Raw genomic sequence first — 21,632 nt, 5'->3', positions numbered from 1 at the left:
ATGTACATATATATTAAAATCCATATCATGTACATATATATTAAAATCCATATCATGTACATATATATTAAAATCCATATCATGTACATATATATTAAAATCCATATCATGTACATATATATCATGTACATATATATTAAAATTCATATCATGTACATATATATTCTAATCCCGCAGATACAGAATTTACTATCGTACCAGTTTCAGAATATTCTGCCGAATAATAAAAATTATTTGTACATTTCTACTTTACAGTTCTGTTTTTAATCTTGCGTATATATATATATATATATATATATATATATATATATATATATATATGGGTGTGTGTGTGTATGTGTGTGTGTTTAGAGAGAGAGAGAGAGAAAGATGGAGAGAAAGAGGGGGAGAGATGTACATATAAATATATAGATTAATATAAAATAGGCAGAGATTTGCCCAGAGCTCTTTTGGCTATCATCTATCGAGGAGAAAATCAAAGCTGAAGAGAACTAAAAAGAATACAGAAGTTCCAAAAAATCAATAACGATTAAAATATAAGATTTTACTAGGTGTGAGAAACGTTTATAAACCGACTAAAATTGGCACAATGACAGAAAAAAAATAAACAGGAGTAAACGCCACCCCCCAAACAACTATTTGTCGTCTCCTTTTGCATTTTTACTTTATTTTTGATTTCTTAGCACTTCTGAATTTCCTCTTCAGTAGTATTGATCTTCTCCTGACGCTATAGTATCTGAGAGAGCTATTGGGAAATTTCCGTACATTTTATTTGAATGTATATATAAGTTTCCTACGTCTAAAGTTTTACACACACACACAGGCACACAATCACACACACACACACACACACACACACACACACACACACACACATATATATATATATATATATATATATATATATTGTGTATTTATGCAGCATGTTCTCATTCAAATAATCAATGTTTAATAGCATGGAGTACTTTTGTTCAATACGCTTTATTTGTGATTTGTTTTTAATTTTTCGAATTGTCGTTCTTATTTCTCTGTCTAATCTGTGAAAGTAAGTTATATAGTCGTCTTCGTCCATCTATCTGGATGTAAGAGACATGCGTAGAAAAGATTAAGAATATGTTGATTAAAATTACACTTTTAATTTTGTATATAAGATTGTGTTGGACCGAAACTACACGGGATCTATCGACGACACACTTGATGGCGTAATCAAAAGTATGTGAAATTTCCGGTATTTCTTGAACAGTAGTCCTTTGTCAATACTGTTGACAAATATCCCTGCAATATTTTACGTAGTTCTGAATAAACAATTATCAGTCTAAAATATTTAACACACCAAAAGGAGAAATGTAGCGGATGTAAATAAATCTAATGACATCAAACTATTTATATATTGTGATTAATTGTAATCCCTCTTGTTTGCTTACGTGTAGGATTTATATTGTTGCAGTTTGTTTAAACCTGGACGTGGTTATAGAGTAAAACATGTGTCTACATCGCACAATCTCCCTAAATGGCACAGGTCCAATGGAAGTAATCGAAAACTATTATTAATGTAAAATTGTATTATTTAAGTATGTATTACATTTCATTGAAGTTTATTATACAAAACACACACACACACACAAGCACACACACACACACACATATATATATATATATATATATATATATATATATATATATATATATATATAAGGACTATCCACTTATACAAGTGTTTCCTTTTCAGATTAAATATGTGTTTAACTCTTTTCCAAAGTGTTTTTAACGTTTTATTAACTGCTTGCTCCCCCCCCTCTCTCTCTCTATATATATATATATATATATTTATATATATATATATACATTTATATATATACACATATATATACATATATATATATAGTCTTTGAAGTTTTTAACATTTGAAACCACACAAAAAATTATTTTTTATCATTCATTAAAAAAAAACATCTAGTCAGTAAGTCATTTAATCACCTGCAATCACTGCATCAACTCTCAAATTTACTATAATACCAATTTTTATATTTTTTAAGGGATCATCAGTTGTTTACCATGAAACACTGTTTCGGGGATTTGTGTGTGTGTGTGTGTGTTTTGTATAATAAACTTCACTGTTTCGGAATCTGTATGGGAATTAGATAAATTGACCATGTTTCCCGATACCAAAATCGATACTTCAATTATCTTATTATCTTATTTAGCTTTTAGAAATATATTGTAGTGATAGTAAATATTTGTTTTTTTAAACTTCCAGTCAAACTGAAATCTTTAGATCACCCCCTCACAATTATGTTTTTCGTTTGAGAAAATATGTGCACATTTAGGATGTGTTTTTTACAGAAATCGAGAGAAAATTCCAATATTATAGTTAAATATTTAGATCCTTTATAATGGGAATAGGTAATTTTATCGGAATCAAAAATTAAGTAAGAAATCAGTAATTGTATCGGCATCGGGAAAATATTGCAATGGACCCATCACTAATATATATATATATATATATATATATATATATATATATATATATATATATATATATATATATATGTATGTATATATATATATATATATATATATATATATGGGGGTGTATGTGTGTGTTTGTGGTTGTGTATGTTATCGTATATATACATATATATATATATATATATATATATATATATATATATATATATATATATATATATATATATATATATATATAAACTTAATTCAAGTTTGTTTTGGGCGAGTTTGTTAAACACGTACTAAATTTACAACTTAAATAATAAAAAAAAACTTTTCTAAAGAAAATTTCCTACGAACATTATATAATGAAGAATGACAAGCAGCCATCGTGCATCATTTTTGTTAAGTTTAAAAACAAAAACAAAAAATCTGAGAGCCGCAGAGTTTTTGAAACAGGTCCTATTTATAACAATCAATATAATTCTAAGAAGCCCCGGTGATACAATTGAAAACAATCACACAATGGTATTGCATAACAAATAACAAGATTGTCGATATAGAATTTTATTTATCACAGTATGACACGGAAGGTATCGATTAATTTGTGCTGACAAATGCATAATAGGATTGAGATTATTAAATCGATATATTGAATTCGAGCCGAGCATTTTGTCAATGAATCGATCGTTTTATATGTGACTTCCGTGTGGATCTCTTTTCAAGTGTAAAAATCTCATAAACATTCTACCGTATATAGCATGCACACTAGTTGATTACCTGACGCCGTTTGTTCAGGGTGAAAATACTTACATTTAAAATAGTCATAATAGCTATTATATTTTAATCATATTTTCATTAGAATTTAAAGAGATACAATGAGTATTTTAGTTATATTATAATATAGTAAAAAGTTAAGTCAATCATCGATCTATATGCATATCTATCTATTTATGTGTCTATCTATTGATATTGTTTGATAGTTTATATAGGGAGTTATGTATTGTTTACAGAAAAAAAGTGTAGCAATGGGTTTTAGCTGAGGATGTTTACATAAATTAGCTAGGTTTAATAAACAAAATGATTCTGGAAATGTGAAGGGGAAAAATCACACGTTGAGATATGTGTTCTTTTGGAATGATGACGTAACGGAACTGAGGTACAGATATCAGGACGGTTAGAAAAAGGGGTAGATTTTGTGAGCAGACGTTGTTAAAGCCAGGAAGCGAGGTTGTAAATAACAACCATGTCGACAGGAAATTCAGACTCTTTGTGAAGACCATTTGAGAGATGTAACATGGGTTTATATTGTAAAATTATAAAGTGTTATTCTGTGGTTTCACAAAAGAAGGAAGAACAGAGGTCCCAATTCGTTATGGTATTTGTCATTTAATGTTCATCATAGAGCTCAACAGTGAAGATAGAAGAACACTTGGAGAAGAAAAAGTATGAATCATATATTATTCTTCTCATAAAAAATTATACATTCATGTAAATATAAATCGAAATATATACCCGTGTGATAACTCTCTGATAAAACATGACTCAGTTTATACGTCGATATCATATCCCCCTGGTAAAGCAGCAATACATACATTTATACGTTTATAACGGGTTCCGTTATAAGAACAATATCTCCCACCTAGAATAAAACATTTTTTGAACATCTGTGAAACGTGGATGAGTGTTATGTTTTATTTAGTTGCTTTGCCACGAAAGCAAATTAGACACAAGGTTGTGTTTTTATGTGGGGGAAACCCGCTTCCCGCCCAAAAGGGGCACTATGGCAGTATCCAAAAACAAATAGTAATACTGCTAAATAACTTAAGTCAAATGCAACACCAGCCCGGCGCGACTGCCAAGATGGTGAGAATTATTATGCAGCGCAAATTAGCATCGTGTTAATTTCATATTTTTTAAACTTTATTTTAATTCCAGAAACTCTCTAAATAAATAATTTTGTAAATTAATTAAAATAATGAAAGCGAACTTTTATTTCTGTCTGCCGGTGGATTTTTATGATAGAAGCAAAGAATTCCAATCTATGCCCCCCTTGTCAAACTGTCACAGGAAAACAAGCAACAAGCAAGAACCACACTCTAGTTGTCCCTAAATCTAAACGCAGCATCCCTGAACACATTTTCTCTCCTAGAACTGCCGTCTGAAGAACACTGTTCCATCTTCCCGATGGAATGCAACATAGCAGCTTTCATATCCAATGTAAATATGTTCTCATTTTAAAGTAGCATTTAGACTTTGATAAATTGTTACCCTAAGTAAAAATTTACAAATGCCGACATACAGTATATCCATTGCAACGTAATAATTTAAAATAAATCAGACGGAAAATACACTAGATACACTAGAGGAAAACATTCCACTTATTTTCCTCATAATTCTGATCTTTATAGACAAAAATACAGTACTAGTAAATTCTTAATATACAATTGTTAGATTACGTTCTTCTTCCTCTATTTCCATGTCAATTAAAACTCTAGTCTATAAATTCTTGTGTTTAACAACATTGATAATAATTTTAACCGTTATAATTAAAAATCATATTTGAATATATTAACTATTAAAACATACTAAGAGTTGTCTTGTTTGTTTACAGAAAGAATGTCTCTAACCGTTAAATGATAATAGATCTTAAGGTGAAAACCACGTGTACAAAGATGAACTATAATTAAAAAAAATACTGAGTATTATTTAACAACTACTTTATTCAACACGAAAAAAATATAACGTCAAAGAAAGGGCTAAATAGACTCTATTAAAGGATGTAAGGAAGGGTCTACTTTTGTCTTTTTGTCCAAAACTGCTTATTTATTATGTAAAAATTAATTAGATTTTATCCCCCTAACATTGATATTGAAATCCTACTCCTACAACGTAAAGTTCTTAAGCAGAACTTTTCAATACACTCATTCGAGGCTTTACGAGCGACTTCAAAGTAGTTTACTAGATAGCGTATTACGTTGAAAACGATTATTCATATATGAATTATACATCTGCGAGTATGTATATATATATATATATATATATATATATATATAATTAAAATGAATAAAAAATATTATTTAAACTTCCACCACTATCATTCTCATTATCGCTTTAAACCCCACATGCAACCCCTTCTTCCGCATTCCACCATACCACGCCGGCCAATGCTGACTTTGCAACCATTTGCATGGTGATCTGTTAAAATAACTACTAACCGCTATACATTACTTTAATTGTCTGCTGCATCTCTCCCCCACCCCCATCGCCTACATTTATTTCAACCAAACTGTTTTTCTTTTCTCTTTTGGCTTATGTCCTGGTCTCGTCTCTATTTCTCATTCTTTGATTGATTTGATTTCTCCACCTTAAAATTTAAATCCTAAATATATACAGTAAAACTAGTATTTTTAAAAGTTTTAAACTGAAACCGTTATAAACTAAAACAGCGTCTATAAATATAAACACATAATAAATATTTAACGCCCCTCTCATTATTTACACTCCTACTACTTTAAATTCCAACGTTCCCCCAATATCTCCCTTCTAATTTAACTCCCCTTCGTCCACAATGATTTTTTCCATTCTGATTGGTGCCATAGCTCAGTCCATCTATGAATTCTGACAAAGCTGGTCGGATCTCTCCTCATCCTCAGAGAATATCTTCATAGCGAAAACAAATATATATATATATATATATATATATATATATATATATATATATATATATATATATATGTATATATGCATATATATGTGTACATTTCCGCTAGGAAGATATCCTCTGAAGTTTGAAATACATATATATATATATATATATATATATATATATATATATATATATATATATATATATATATTAAATATATTTAAGAGGCTCCAAATAACACTTTTCGAATCTCTTAACCTCATAATCGCACCGTGTTTCTGTAACACTAATTATTGGACAGTGCTCAGTATTTTATATATTTCTATAGATTTTAACTTTCCTTAAAAATGTTTATAACTACTGTTTTAAAAAGTGCGATAACCTGCAAAATAAGATGTTTATCTATATATTACTTTTGCTAAACTTTTGTTCTCTGAGCTGGAGGACCTATATTTCAAACTACATGAATGAGGAACTTTAAACAGTTTTTTTCCGCTTGTTTTTAGTAAAAAATTGTGAAATACTACAATTTTGGGATGTCTATTATGTATATATATATATATATATATATATATAACTATACATACATACATACGCATGTGTGTGTTTGTGTGTATGTGTGTGTGTGTGTGTTACAACGGGAAAGAAATTTGGGGCTCTTTTGGAAAATTCTGAATTTCGTCTGTATTTTTGGTTGACTGTCTCAGGAAAATTATAATGATAATTGAGGAAAATATATCAAAGATCGAAGTACTTTCTAATTTTATACCCTTTATACCCTTTAATTCTTTTGACGAGATCCATCTAAAATTTGGACGAAAAATTAGACTTCTCTAAAAAAGATTGCGTTTTCTTTACCCTTTTTCATAATGTTATATTAACTACATATATATATATATATATATATATATATATATACATATATTGATATATAATTAAAGTAGTTTATGCCAAAGTTAAATAAATTATTTTCTGTATACAAGCTCCAAAAATGAACACTGTTCAGTGACACTCTGTCTGTACCGATAGAGATAATCGCTCGCAGTAAAACAATTACATATAGATGATGCATCTAATATAATATTTCTTTTCAATACAAACTGAACTAGTCAAACCACGTTTTATAAATATAGAATACACGTTGTATTATATCTATCTATCCGATATTGCTTAGTTGTTGAGTAAATTTTATATTAGAGCATTTTATATTAAAGTAATAAATGGGATGTATTGAAGAAGCGTGTGAAGCATTTACTAAACTTTTCCTCGGTACATATACTGTAGATTCACATTTTTAGTTAGGTGATGATTTTAACATTTAAAATAATTCCAGTTTTTATAGGTAGTTTTTTCTCATGTACACCGATGCACTCCACGCACGCTGGCGCACGTCGACACACAGCTATATATATATATATATATATATATATATATATATATATATATATATATATATATATATATATATACATATATAGTACTTTATCTCTGAAACGTCGTTAATTGGGTCCCACTGTTTAACGAAACACGTGTAAACATCATTCATAAAATTAAGATGATTTAATTTTATGTCCTTCGAAAGTTGACTGCAATCCATATAATCGTTTTAGTCTTTTGATTCTCTTGGATCTCACCATATGCTTTGTCATTTATACATAGAAGTATATATATATATGAATATATATATATATATATATATATATATGTATATATATATATATATATAGGCTTTAAAATCATAAAAATTTAAAAAGCCATAAAGCGGAAGACCATTAACCGCATTAAGCTGGTCTGCACTTTTAATTTGTTGCTGGCTATCTTGCTCTTGCTTGTTGCTGGATCTCAACATTTTGAATCGAGAGAGAGACTTAGCTGTCGTACAAAGCTCTGTAACATCATATTTGTATAGATACTCCCTCAGGCATTTGGGCTCATGGATTTTAAATTTCTTAGGGTGTGGCACTCGTCTGACAAGACGTTGCAATTATCATCATATATATATATATATATATATATATATATATATATATATATATATATATATATATGTATATATATATATACACACATTTTTTTTCTTTATTTAGCCTTGGCGTGGCAGTTCAGTTTTGAATTTCTCCCATTCTTTTACATTTTTTCTTTTAATAATATTATTGAAATCCATTCCCTCTCGCAAACACCTATTTGTGAATTATTCCACGGATTTCTGCATTTTGGATTCTTTTGGAGCATCTTTCAATTACGCGATTCCCTTGGATTTTACTCGTGCGAAGTGAAATTAAACCATCTTTCTTGGGTTCTGCATTTTTTAATTTTCCCGTCATTGGATACTATTACCTTCACCTGACTATCCATTCACGTGAAATCACTTTTTGTCTTCACCCTAATTGCTCTGCTTCACTTTTTTTTTTATCAAGTAAGATATATGACTTAATTGTAGTTCCATCAAATACTTTTGCAAGCAAAATCCGATTCCGCATTTTGCTAAATCCTACCCTCTGAGGAGAAGGAAAGTATTTAGAACTATCCACTTATTTAGTGTTTGTTTTTCAAATCCAATATATTTTTAACTCTTTTCAAGAGTTTTAACTTGCTTTAATAAATACTTGCTATATATATATATATATATATATATATATATATATATATATATATATATATATATATATACATATATATATATGTGTGTGTGTGTGTTTTATATTTTTATTACCGTTTTATCTGATTTCTGTAAGATCTGCCGGGACTGTTAGATCAGAAACACGGTCCAACATTCGAAACATAAGTAACCAAACAGAAAAAAACGCTAATAAAAAATAAAACACATATTTGCTATGCAGTAGTGTTGATCACTCTCCTCAGGTTTCTACTAATTACCAGTTTTATCAAATATATATATATATATATATATGTATATATATATATATGTATATATATATATATATATATATATATATATATATATATATATATAATTGCGGACGTGTGTATTCACATTGCTTTCCATCATTTTCTGTTTTCAAATTCCGGCGATAAACTATATGGAGAATAATCAAAATCTATATCGATTTAATCTTTATATTCTTTCTCGCGGTTTACAGATTGTTGTTAGATTCACGTTCATTGTAGTGCAGCGTTTTTTTTTTTTTTAATGGAGCCACTAAAATAACAGATGATATTGTATTTACAAAATATATGAACAAATTTATCATACCTAAGTTTACACTAATTATCAGTGTCTGCACAATTTATATAATAATACACTGAGGCTTTTTCGCGTTCTACGTTCATGTATTCTGCTAATATAATTTGTTTCTCAGAATAAAATAAATATTAAATACTCCTCTGGCCTTTATATGGTGAAAGGAATTAAAATATTATCATATTAATTAATTTATCTCCTGCATAATTTGACGTAGCACATTCGAATTAAAAGTACGTCAAACTAGAAGTTTCGAATGTAAAATGATGCGAGGCTTCCTGACATTTTATTATGGTTGTTGTAACACTTCACCTATATCTCAGAATAAACATCGGTAATTAAAATGCAAGCAACAATATGAAATATACTGATTTGGAAACATATGCGTTATATATTCTTAATAAAACACGAGTGGAGTTTTAAATAAGTTCCTCATATCCAATGGAATATGTTACAATCAATGCACAAAACACCTTTACATTTAAGTATTTCTATGATGTTTCTTCCCGTTTGGCCGACTGTCCGTGTTAGGAAGGGGGTTGTCCCTTTTGGATCACGGCTCATACTCGTCGTATGGTCGATGTCAGCAGGTACCTACTTGCCTACGGTGTGTCTTCAATCCACGCCTACACGCGTTGAAAATGCGGATCGGGTATTCTCCAGCAATTCAACCGAATAAGACATGTGACGTCATAAGAAAAATAGACACACGACTTGGTATAAGTAAAAAGTCTAAGCGTATCAAAATAAAACACTAATTACTTGTTACATAAATGTCTAACACTACGAACGTTCGATTTTCTCAATTAGTTATCGTGGTCGTGGTAGGAGTTTAGCGTGGTTCACTTCTTCTTTCGATACGAGATTCGACACGTTCGGCGTCACGTTCAAAATAATCACTACTGCTTTACGTGACGTTAGTCGCTTTGCCACCGGTGATCTTTTAGCTCGACGTTTCCATCTCAGAAAACAGAACAGGGGATATCACACAGCTTCGCACCTTGCCGTGTTTATATAGCAATTTTCAGCCACAATTTAAGAACGACTTTCAGTTCATACGTATCAAGTGTTTGAATCGGTCAATTATTGGTGTCGCTCGACATTCGATAACATATTCCTACATATCACATGTCGACCTGTTCAACTTTGCTTTATTGTTTCCTTCATCTTATTTTAACGATGAGTTTCAGTCTAAAACGTTAATTTTATTTTCGATTTATGTCTTACTTAAAAACATGTAATTTAAAACTCTCTGATTTATTTCATGAATTAAGTATCAGTATTTATAAAACCTGCAAGCCAGGTTCGATTTCTCCTGCCGCACGTCCCTTATATTCAACATCAGAGGCTTCAAAGTGTACCATTTCTTCTACCCCAGGTTTCATCTCTCTTTCATAATAAAAGTAATGATAATAATAATAATAATAATAAACTTTTTAAAAATCATTTTACAGTGAAATACATGATTCTGTCTGCATTAGAAAGGGTTAAAACACCATAGGTGTATATATAATTATTACACTATAACCGATTCTGCAACATAGAGATAAAAAATGTAAGTCACCTTTCACTTTGTGACGTCCAACTGTAAGTCTTTTTTTCCGACCGGGTGTCATAAAAGGTGGCAGAATAGTGTGCAAATATCTCTACTGGGCGAACTTGAAAATGTATAATATCGAATGTAGCAGCAGATGTCGAAAACATATACCAGGAGTAACAGTTGGAAATAGATCTTACACAATCCACTGTGACGATTACATTTCCTTAGCTACAAACGTACATAGAAGAGAAAGCTATTGAAGATGGCGGTTGTATGGAATAAGAAATGGAAAAAAATAAAGTTAGAAGAATTTAATGTCCACAATAATTCTGAGTCAAATAAGATTGTGAGGGAAAAAACAAACAAAATGTATCTACGATAAAAATAAAATCCGGATTATATGGAAATTATTTATATTATATTATCAATTGGGTTAATGGAAAGGAATTAAAACATACTAGTCAAATATAGTCGGTTAACGCAAAGCAACATTTTTATTTTTTTAAATTTTATTTAAGAGAGCGGTTAGAATTTTTATAAACAAAAAGAAATGAGACAAATCCCAAAATGGGCATGTAAGTACTGCCGCATTGGTTTGAATGTAACGTATAGACTCTTTCAAATTTACTTCTAAGTTGCATAATTTTTAAATCTATTCTGGTGTAGTTTATCTGCCATCTGCTATCGTGGAGACACTAGTAAATAATACATAACACTCATACTTTTCTAAATTACCTCATACACTTATTGTTCTCGTACACGCACCTAGTATTATAGAATGACGAGAGAGAGAGAAAGAGAGAGATGTGTAAAATATATAGAGATACTTTGACCGGAAGTCAGGTTCAGCTGGCCGAATTGCGTGTGAGTAACGTGATTAGGTTAGCTGAATCGTAAATATTTGGTGTAGACTTAGCAGAGGGCGGACGGCTTCACCGTTGACTCCTCCCCTTCACTGGGGAGACACTGACGTGTGTAGAAAAGAACCACACAAGCCAGAGTATCGCTTTCAATCCTTCTCAAGACGAGATTTTTCCAGATAGACTAACATCGACGAGGCAGAATGTATGTCCGATAATACATGACATGTCACACACACACATACAAACACAAAAGCATATGAACATATCATGTTATACAAAGACATTTAGACGATCACACACGGTCCCCTTTATTAGAGATAATTACGCAACAAACCCTCAATTTGGCGTTCGTGAACAACGGAACTTGTACAAGAGGGTTAAAAAAATCGAGCCTGGAGGTTATCATGAAAAATATAATATAGACACAACGAAACGAAAAAAATATTGTACACCAGACATAAAAGATGAAAAGATAAAGAAAATTAAAGAAAAAAACAACAACGCAGGATCCATTTAATCACCCACCGTGAAAAATATAAAACGCAACGAAAAAAAAGAGGAAAATAGACATATTAAAATTATGTATAGATAGATTTATATGTTAAATTGAGAAGAAATAAAAAAGAGATATCTCGATCGACATACAGATAACGAATTGTTGATTTTGAAATGAAAATTGAAAACACAAAGGAAAGAAAGAAAAATGTTAATGCCGCCAATGTGTAAAATAGAAAAAAATGAAAAAAGAACGTTATGTGTGGAAAAAATAAATAGAATAAATTGGAAAAAAACAGATCTCTCGATCGACATACTAATAATAAATTGTTAATTTTGAATATACAGCCAATGTGTAAAACAGAAAGAAAAGAAAAAAGTAACAGAAAAGACATATGAACTTTAGTTACATTGTGGGAATAGGTTTGTCAATAAAAAGAGAAACACGTCATTCAACAATTACGCACATTCAAATGTTGCAATTTATAAACTGTAAAATCACCGTGTACATTTAGGAAAAACAATGTGTATTTTTTGTGAAAAACAATGGATAGGTGTTGCTAATGTTATTTGTTTTCCTCTAATTGTACGGTTTTTTCTTGGGAATTTTTTTTCTGGTGTGGAAAAATGTTATTCGTTGTTATGTAAATCGAAGTAAACTGTTTTATGAAATGTTAAAAAGTATGTCTTTTTAGATTAAGAAAAAAAACACAAGTGTTGTCTTTGGGCGATGGAATTCCGTGAGTTCGAGTAGGATCAACATGGAAATCTATGTGTGGATATCCCGATATTTTTCGCAGAGCTATATGCCTTAAAAGGCAGTTGCGGTGACCGACCTGGAAAATAAAGAAAGTTTTTTGTTCAATATAGCAGGGTGAAATGTACTTCTGTCCTGCGTCGGGGAGCAAATGGAATTCCCCTGACGTGGCGTAAGTGGCAGAAGAGAAAATGGCAGAAGAGGGCATAATAGAAAGCACTCGGATAAGAAAAGGGTGATATTTTTTTTCATTTTCCAAAAAATCCAGTGTTTGTGACGTGGACAATTTTAGTTTTCATCGATTTGTTATTTTGTGTTGAATTTTTGTTTTCTGAAGGACTGTCTAGAAGTTTATAAGTGAGTGTTTTTTTTATTTTTATTTTTGGAAACGAATATGTATTTTAATTGTAAATGGCTATGTACTTTTTTGTAAATGACTGATTTTTTTTTGTTTTGAGATTCTGTGAGATGGAAAAGATGATGTAGACGACCTCAGAATTTCTGGACGTGGACAATTTTGGGTTGCCACGAATCTGTGTTTGGTTATTTGAAATGTTATTCTTGGTGAGATGAGACTTTGTGAATGCTTATGGGAATTTTTTTTTCATGTGATTGATTTGTTCTCAAATCAGAATTGTGCAGTTTTTTCTTGTTCTTGGATATGCATTATTTTCGCAGGGGTTTATTTAAATAATGTTTAATTTACAGAAAGAACATGTTGTTAATTAATTAATAATGATTGTAATAATAATAATAATAAAAATGGGAAAATATAAAGAAATAAGATTTAAGCAGTGTAAGAAAAAAACACATTACTGGGTTGAATAAGCGGTCTACTAGTTCTTAATTTTTGGAATAATCATAGGTTCAGTCGATATTTATTCTAATTTTCGAAATGGCTGTAGAATTTTTTTTGTCACTGTCTCCGGATGCGTAATTGGGCGGCAGACATAGGAAAATGCTCACATAATGAACAACTATTTTATCTAGTAGGAGTCATGTGCTTATGGAAATGCGTTATATGTTATTTATTCGAATTATATTTTATTGGATAATGGCTGACAGTTCCTTTGCCTGTGGGGTGAGCTTAGGATTCCCTGAGTAAAAGCGGGTAGGAAAAGAATGTATGCGCTCGCCATATATTTTGATAAATTATAAAATAATGAGGGAAGGAATGTTATCGAATGAGGAGAGAGAGAGAGTGAGAGAGAGATGGAGATGTGTATAATGAGACACGTTGACCGGAAGTCAGGGTCAGCTGATCGGATTGCGTGTGAGTCACGTGATCAGGTTAACTGATTCGTAGATATTTGGTTTAGACTTAGAAGAGGACGAACGGTTTCACCGTATTCTCCTCCTATTCACTGGGGGGACGCTGACGTGTGTAGAACAGAACCCCACAAGCCAGAGTGTTGCTTTCCATATTTCTTCGAACGAGATGATTCCAGATGGACCAACATCGAAAACGCAGAAGGTATGCCCGAAAATACATGACATGTAACACACACACAAAAAATATGAACATATCATGTAATAGAAACACATTGAGACGATCACACACGGTCCCCTTTATTAGAGATTACTACGAAGCACTAGTACTTGTTACACACAGGACCATTTACAAGAAATACAGATCATTGTTTCGGGCTAAAATTCGATCATTCCAGTTTCAAATAATGAAAGGCATTATCGCGAAATCGGAAATAATGCGTTCTGGATTACTCTATGCAGGCTCAGTTGGCTTACTTGACCCAAAAAAATCTAATCGGTCAAAAAATTACCGCACGAATACTTCTATTCATTTTATTTATTCAGACGGTCGGCCATTTTAAGAAAAAGGCAAACATGTCCAAATATATTTTTAGCTGCGTGTGCATTTATCTGATTTCCATTTTTCACCTGATCTAATATAACATAATTTGATGGCGAAAAGTAAACCTAGAAAATTAGTTTCATTCTATGTCGGTTCTACTGAGTCTGGTTCGATGTGATTTTATCTGCGAGGATCAATGAGGAGCGTTGAGTTCATCTTGTTTTCTATACACACGCTGAAGAGGGGAATGAATAAATAAAAACGAGGAATGACGATAAGCAAACGCGGGGACATTACGACGAAAAATCCAGCTTCGTATTTGTTACACGGATAACACGTAATTAACCTCTGGGTAATTTAACAGACGATGGGTTCAAGCGATTAGTGGCCAGTGGATGATGGGATAGTCAAAGATATTGGATTTTTTTCACTGTAATGTTATGATGTATACTAGATTATATTCAAATACTCTGTATGAATTAATGATAAAAATAACAGATATAAGTCGCTTATAGATCCCTGTTAGGCAACACCTTTGTATTTTTTATATGGCAGTCAGCAATTATCAAGGTTAGAAGTCTACTCGAGGATAGACGCTGATGAGTGTACTGATTAGTAGTGATAAATATGGTCTAGAAATGGATTATTTATTGGTTACATTTTACTTGATGACGACGCTATCCTATTCACATGGAAAGTAAACAAGCGCAACTGAGTTCTAACAGGCGGGCAGTTTTCATCAAGGAATTTGCGTGTAGATTAAGACACACATAGAGGTTATTGGAAACTACTTGTTGTAGCTATAAAAGTGTTTTTTTATGAAAGTCAAGAAAGGCGGAAAAGTAGGATGAAGCTTAGACGTGTAATGATTCTGCTATATCATTTAATGAGAAACTTTCTTTTTAAAGTTATCATCGCCCTAACCAATGTAATGAAGTAAGTACAAAAAATAGGACTATTGCACTATTGTTCATGTAAAACAATAAGTTCTTATCTTTGAATTTGTGTTATTTGTATTTTAGATTGTAGCAGACATAGTTCTATATCTTCTCCAGGTATGCCTCAAATTTTTTATGGTTTATTACTAGATGTTTGATATACTTTCTATTGGCCACATGTCACTTAATGATAAGGTTAAACGATCAGTAATCACGGTAATGATTCGACATAATTTTATAAAGAATACAATTCAATGGGCAGTTGCTTAGATTGGATGCTAATTAGCCTGGACAAAGTCTAAAGATACTGCGTTCGAAGACATGTAAATCTTGGGAATCATAATTTCTCATTGATATTTCGTTTGCGCAAAAATACCAGAAACGTAAACAATTGAGAGTAGTTATAGATGGATTAGTGTTTGTTGAAAATGCCATACGAGATAAACCATAAATCAATCGAACAACTATCATGAATATAACGATAGAACAGAAAAAAATACTGGCGACATTTCTTCTAAAAAAAAATGCTATGTTAAGTAAAAAGGGCATTGCTTTTTGTTTTTACAGATCTGTTAGTTAAGCATATTTGTAAACTAATATTTAATTACAGTTCAGTAACTCAAGAACATCAAAGTTTTGTCAGCTGAATGACGAATAATTTTATCAGAATATTTACAATATAAAGAATTAAAACAATGTATTACATATGTAAATAACCTATACCAAACTATTATAACCATATCATTTCAAATTAATAATACCGGGGTTTTACCAGGAAGCAATCCTTCGATGAGATATCCAAGATATAAAAAAGTTTTACAAAGCTTTGCAGTTATAAGATAGGAAGTTATTGACACGGTTGTGTGAATATATATATATATATATATATATATATATATATTTATATATATATATATACATATATATATATATGTGTGTGTGTGTGTAATATATTCATATGCATACATGTAATATAGATATGTATATATGAGTATATATATATATATATATATATATATATATATATATATATATATATATATAAAATAACGTAAGCACAAGAAAAATTCTCTATATATTAGGCATACAATATTCTCCATTGATCTTTAACTTCTTAATTTCTATTCTCTCGGTAGAAAACGATTGGAATAAATAGGAAGCTTATACACGCAGATATATTTCACAATTCCAATGATTTAATGCCTATCTGACAACAAATAATATTATAAATGTTTTTTTTCCCGCTTTGAATTGTCAGAAATATCAAAGTTCCCTTCATGAATAGAAATATATTTTTATACAGGTAACTTTATGTGGTTTGCTGGTTGAATATGTGTTGCTTCGACGTACAGCAATTTTTGTTGAGTATACTTATTTAATTTTCTCATCACATCTGTTCCTATCGTCTACGTTGCATGAAAGTAAGCTAGTAGTTGAAAATCAACACTTTAGTTAAACTTTGTCAGAGAAAAGTTTTCACGCAGGAAAAACACAAGTAGACTTTCCTGAGGCCTTACATTGTCTTATTGAAGATAATTTACTCATACAGAAATGTGTTTGATAACGAATAACTATCATCATCTTACTTTTCTAACTTTCGAAATATTGCGAAATTCCGAGTGGATTTTTCTTTTCTGCATACTCTGTCCATGTCTATTCGTAAGACTTCTCAGATAAACCGCATATTACCTTGATAAACCATATTGCATATTACAATGGAAGTTGTCATAACCAAGTACAATATCGTCGTTTGGAAGTATATTATACATTATTATAAACTCTATGAGTGTTTAACTACAAAAGAAATATCAGAACATTATGAACACGACGATAAATATTACACCGACTTAGTCTGTAATGGCATGATTATAATAATATTGTGAACCAACATTTTCACATTCATTGCCGACGTCTGAATAAGAAAAAGTGACACATACATCGACTAAAACGAAATTGATACTAGAAGTTTCTGTCAGAAATCAATTACTGTCAGAGATACGCCTGCTCTGAAATTACTGTCTATAATCTTTCAATAACGTCAATGTCTCATTTCAATAATTGGTATATATAAGTAATTGTCAATACATTCACGTTGACAATTTTGATGAGATTGCTTTTAATATGTATGCAAGAAAAGATGTATTTATGGAGGGGGCATCTTTTGTAGAATCTTTAAACGATTATACTTTCAAACACTCAGTGCAACATAAGTAAATGATATTGGGCTTGAAAAAATCAACTGTATATGCCATGTGGCCATTACAGTCAGACTCTCTTATAAGTCAAACAGCTTTGGCAACCTCACGCCGTGTGACACTGATGATAAGGACAAACAAACAAACAAAAATAAATAAATACAGGTTAGTACTGTTCTTTTTTATTAAAAAAAAGCACATTTATTTTCGTCACTCTCCTGTTTCGACTCCAACTTAAAAGTCTCTCACGTCTGCTCTACTACACGCCGGCTGTGGGCCCGCATTTCTGATACGTCCATCTTTCTCGACTGAACTCTTTCTTTTACTCCGCACTCTTACCCTAGTAAGCCTATTCTCACCTTCACCTTACACGCCCATCTCCTTAGGCTCGACTTTTTTTTCTGGCCAGGTGGGGTCCTGTGTTTCACTTCTACAGACGCAAGCGTTAGACAATCCGCCATTTTGTATACGCGTTAAAACGCAGCTCATTTTATATGTATATATGCATATGTATAATGTAGTAAATATAATATGTATATATATACATATATATATATATATGTATAATGTTCTTTACTTATTCGTGGATTAATCATGCTCATGTTATGATATTGTACTAGCACGTACGATACGTATTATTTCTATGTGTTCGTACAGGGCGTAATCCATAAAACACACACACCTGTATGCATGTATATATATATATATATATATATATAAATATATATATATATATATATATATATATATATATATATATATATATATATATATATATATATATATATATATAGTAACAATGAAATACGTAGTTGGATCGAACATAATAATCAGATTATTTCGGGAAAAGTTGAAATAAATTTAACGAAATATTGAAAGACTAAAAATCAATAATTGCAATTATACTTCGAAAAAGCTGAGTTACACTCACACATATTAAAGCATATTTGAATGTGCTATGGGGTATAGCCCTTTTATAACTTGTAAACCTGCAATAATTATGTAAAGCGTATTATATTTGCATAATACCGAAAGTTCCAATATTATTTTCAATTTTAATGTCTTCTATAGTAATACAGTATATACAAACACTTTTTATACAATGAAATTTTGTATTCATATATATACGAATATGTACATAAATATGCATGTGTGTGTAATTATTTGGGAAGTAAATTGCCTGTATTTATCATTAATACTTTTAATACAATATATTTACACACTAGTATATATGAGTGCATATGTTTGTATGTACGCGTATAAATAACTATATATATATATATATATATATATATATATATATATATACATATATATATATATATATATATATATGTAATTATAGATCAGCTACAGGTATACACATTACCACTATAGTGACAGATACTAGCGTATATAAATATATATGATTGTTGAGCTGGATTAAATCCGACGATATGAAATAAAATGGAGGTGGAAGGCCTTAAGAAAAAATCCTATTAGAATACCTCTTTTTACTTTATCATCGTGATGAGAGTAAAAGTGTATGTAATTTGGATTTTAACAAAGAAACTTTCCTTAAACACATACATAACGAGTCCACACGACGTTTAATTGAGTCAGCTATAATCTCCCATTCCAGCAATATAATTAAGCAAAGAAAAGGTTTTCTCCACGTTGCTCCCTTTCTGTCGGAAATAAGTATTAAAGAGAACAACTTAGACACCGGTTAAACGCGATATAAAAAAAAATCGTAATTTCACTTGATTTTATTATTTTTATTTTACTTATTTACTGTATTTTATTTCATCATTATCTATTTTAGACTCCATTTTATCACCTCCTATTCTAATTTTTAGACACCATCTTTTAAGTTACTACGCTATTTTATCCCAATTCAATTATTTCTAATTTAAAAAAAAAAATTATTTCGTAATCTCGTGTTATTTTATTTATTTAATCTATCACCGCTATATTTCCAAACACATTTTTTTAATCTCTACGATATTTTAACTTTTAGACGTAATCCACTACACTAATTTACTCTAATTTATTTTTTATTTTTCTCTCATAAAATGTATATATATATATATATATATATGTATATATGATATCTAATTTACATAAGGAAAACACGTTGCTCTCCCCCATCATTATATATAGCCTCAATCCTCCGACTCTCTCGTCAATGACCATCCCTCTTGAAGAAGCCCGCATAAATCGGGCGAAACGTTGAGTATGCAGGTCCTTTCACGTCCATTTTATTTCATAAATATATGTATATATATATATATATATATATATATATATATATATATAGGGAGATAGATAGATAGATAGATATGTGCTTATATATATCTATATATAAGTATATTTATATACATATATATGTAAATATATAAATATATATATATATATTTGTATATAGGTATGCGCGTGTAGTTTTGTGCATATACCTACGTAGTTGAGATTCCTAATGAAATCGTTGATTAGATTCGCATTGATGCGTCGATTTTCATGTACGAGATGTAGTTTTCTTGTCTATATCGATGGTTCGTTGCAATGTGCACATATAAATGGACATCATTACACGTAGGTTCGAAACACGTACATTGACTTTGCTGGTTGGACTACTTATCTTCTACCCTACCTTTTCCTAGTCTCTACAAAAAACAGCTATCATACAACCGTTTCATTATCGATGTGCTTCTTTTCGTAAATTTGTTTTTATGTTGTTCTTTCTTTTTTGCTTTCTTCTTACATATTCGATGCTACGTTGGCTTATTGATAGCTAAATCATGCTCATGTTATATTATCCTCGCGACACGGCCGACACTTGTTTCTTCTATCTAAAGTAGGTAAGACATAAAAACACGCACAGTTACACACACGCACACACATACACACGCAAACGAACACACCCAAACACCTCCAAACTTTATATATATATATATATATATATATATATATATATATTTACATACATACATACATACACATATATATATATGCTGAATAATCATTGCTTTAGTGTAACCTTATTGATACGAAATTGAACAAATAGGAAAAGAAAAAATATTGAAATCTAAAATACGCATATAAACACTATGTTCTCATGTTAAATATCTATTTGTTACCAAAGAAAGGTGTCATTATAAGTCAAACACGATTAATTGCTATATACATATATATGTATATAGATAAATATATATATATACTTTCAATTAGTCATTACATTTGCAGCAATATTTTACACATTAAGAATTTCGCTTTTGAATATGCGTTGTTGCCTGAAGAGGGTTTTAACATTCTCATGACACATTAAACACAAATTAAAAGGGTAACTTGCTCTACCCTGGTATTAAGCACTCTTGTATTATATATCTATATATATATATATATATATATATATATATAAATATATATATATGCATATATATATATATACATATATATACATATATATATGCAAATATGTGTATATATGTGTATATGGATATATATATATATATATATATATATATATATATATATATAGTCTAACTTTGCATATAAAGGGGACTACATATTTATAAATGAAGTTCTACATATATACGTGCATCATATATTTAGAAACACAAACAAGCACACAAACATATGTACATCTTCATACATATTATTGCATACTTATATATAGACATATATATGTATATACTATATGTATGTATATATATACATATCTATATTTTATACATATATATATATATATATATA

Source organism: Euprymna scolopes, chromosome 25 (assembly GCF_053919585.1).
Source record: "Euprymna scolopes isolate OS-2025 chromosome 25, ASM5391958v1, whole genome shotgun sequence".
Classification (NCBI taxonomy): domain Eukaryota; kingdom Metazoa; phylum Mollusca; class Cephalopoda; order Sepiida; family Sepiolidae; genus Euprymna; species Euprymna scolopes.
This window is presented reverse-complemented; position numbering follows the sequence as displayed.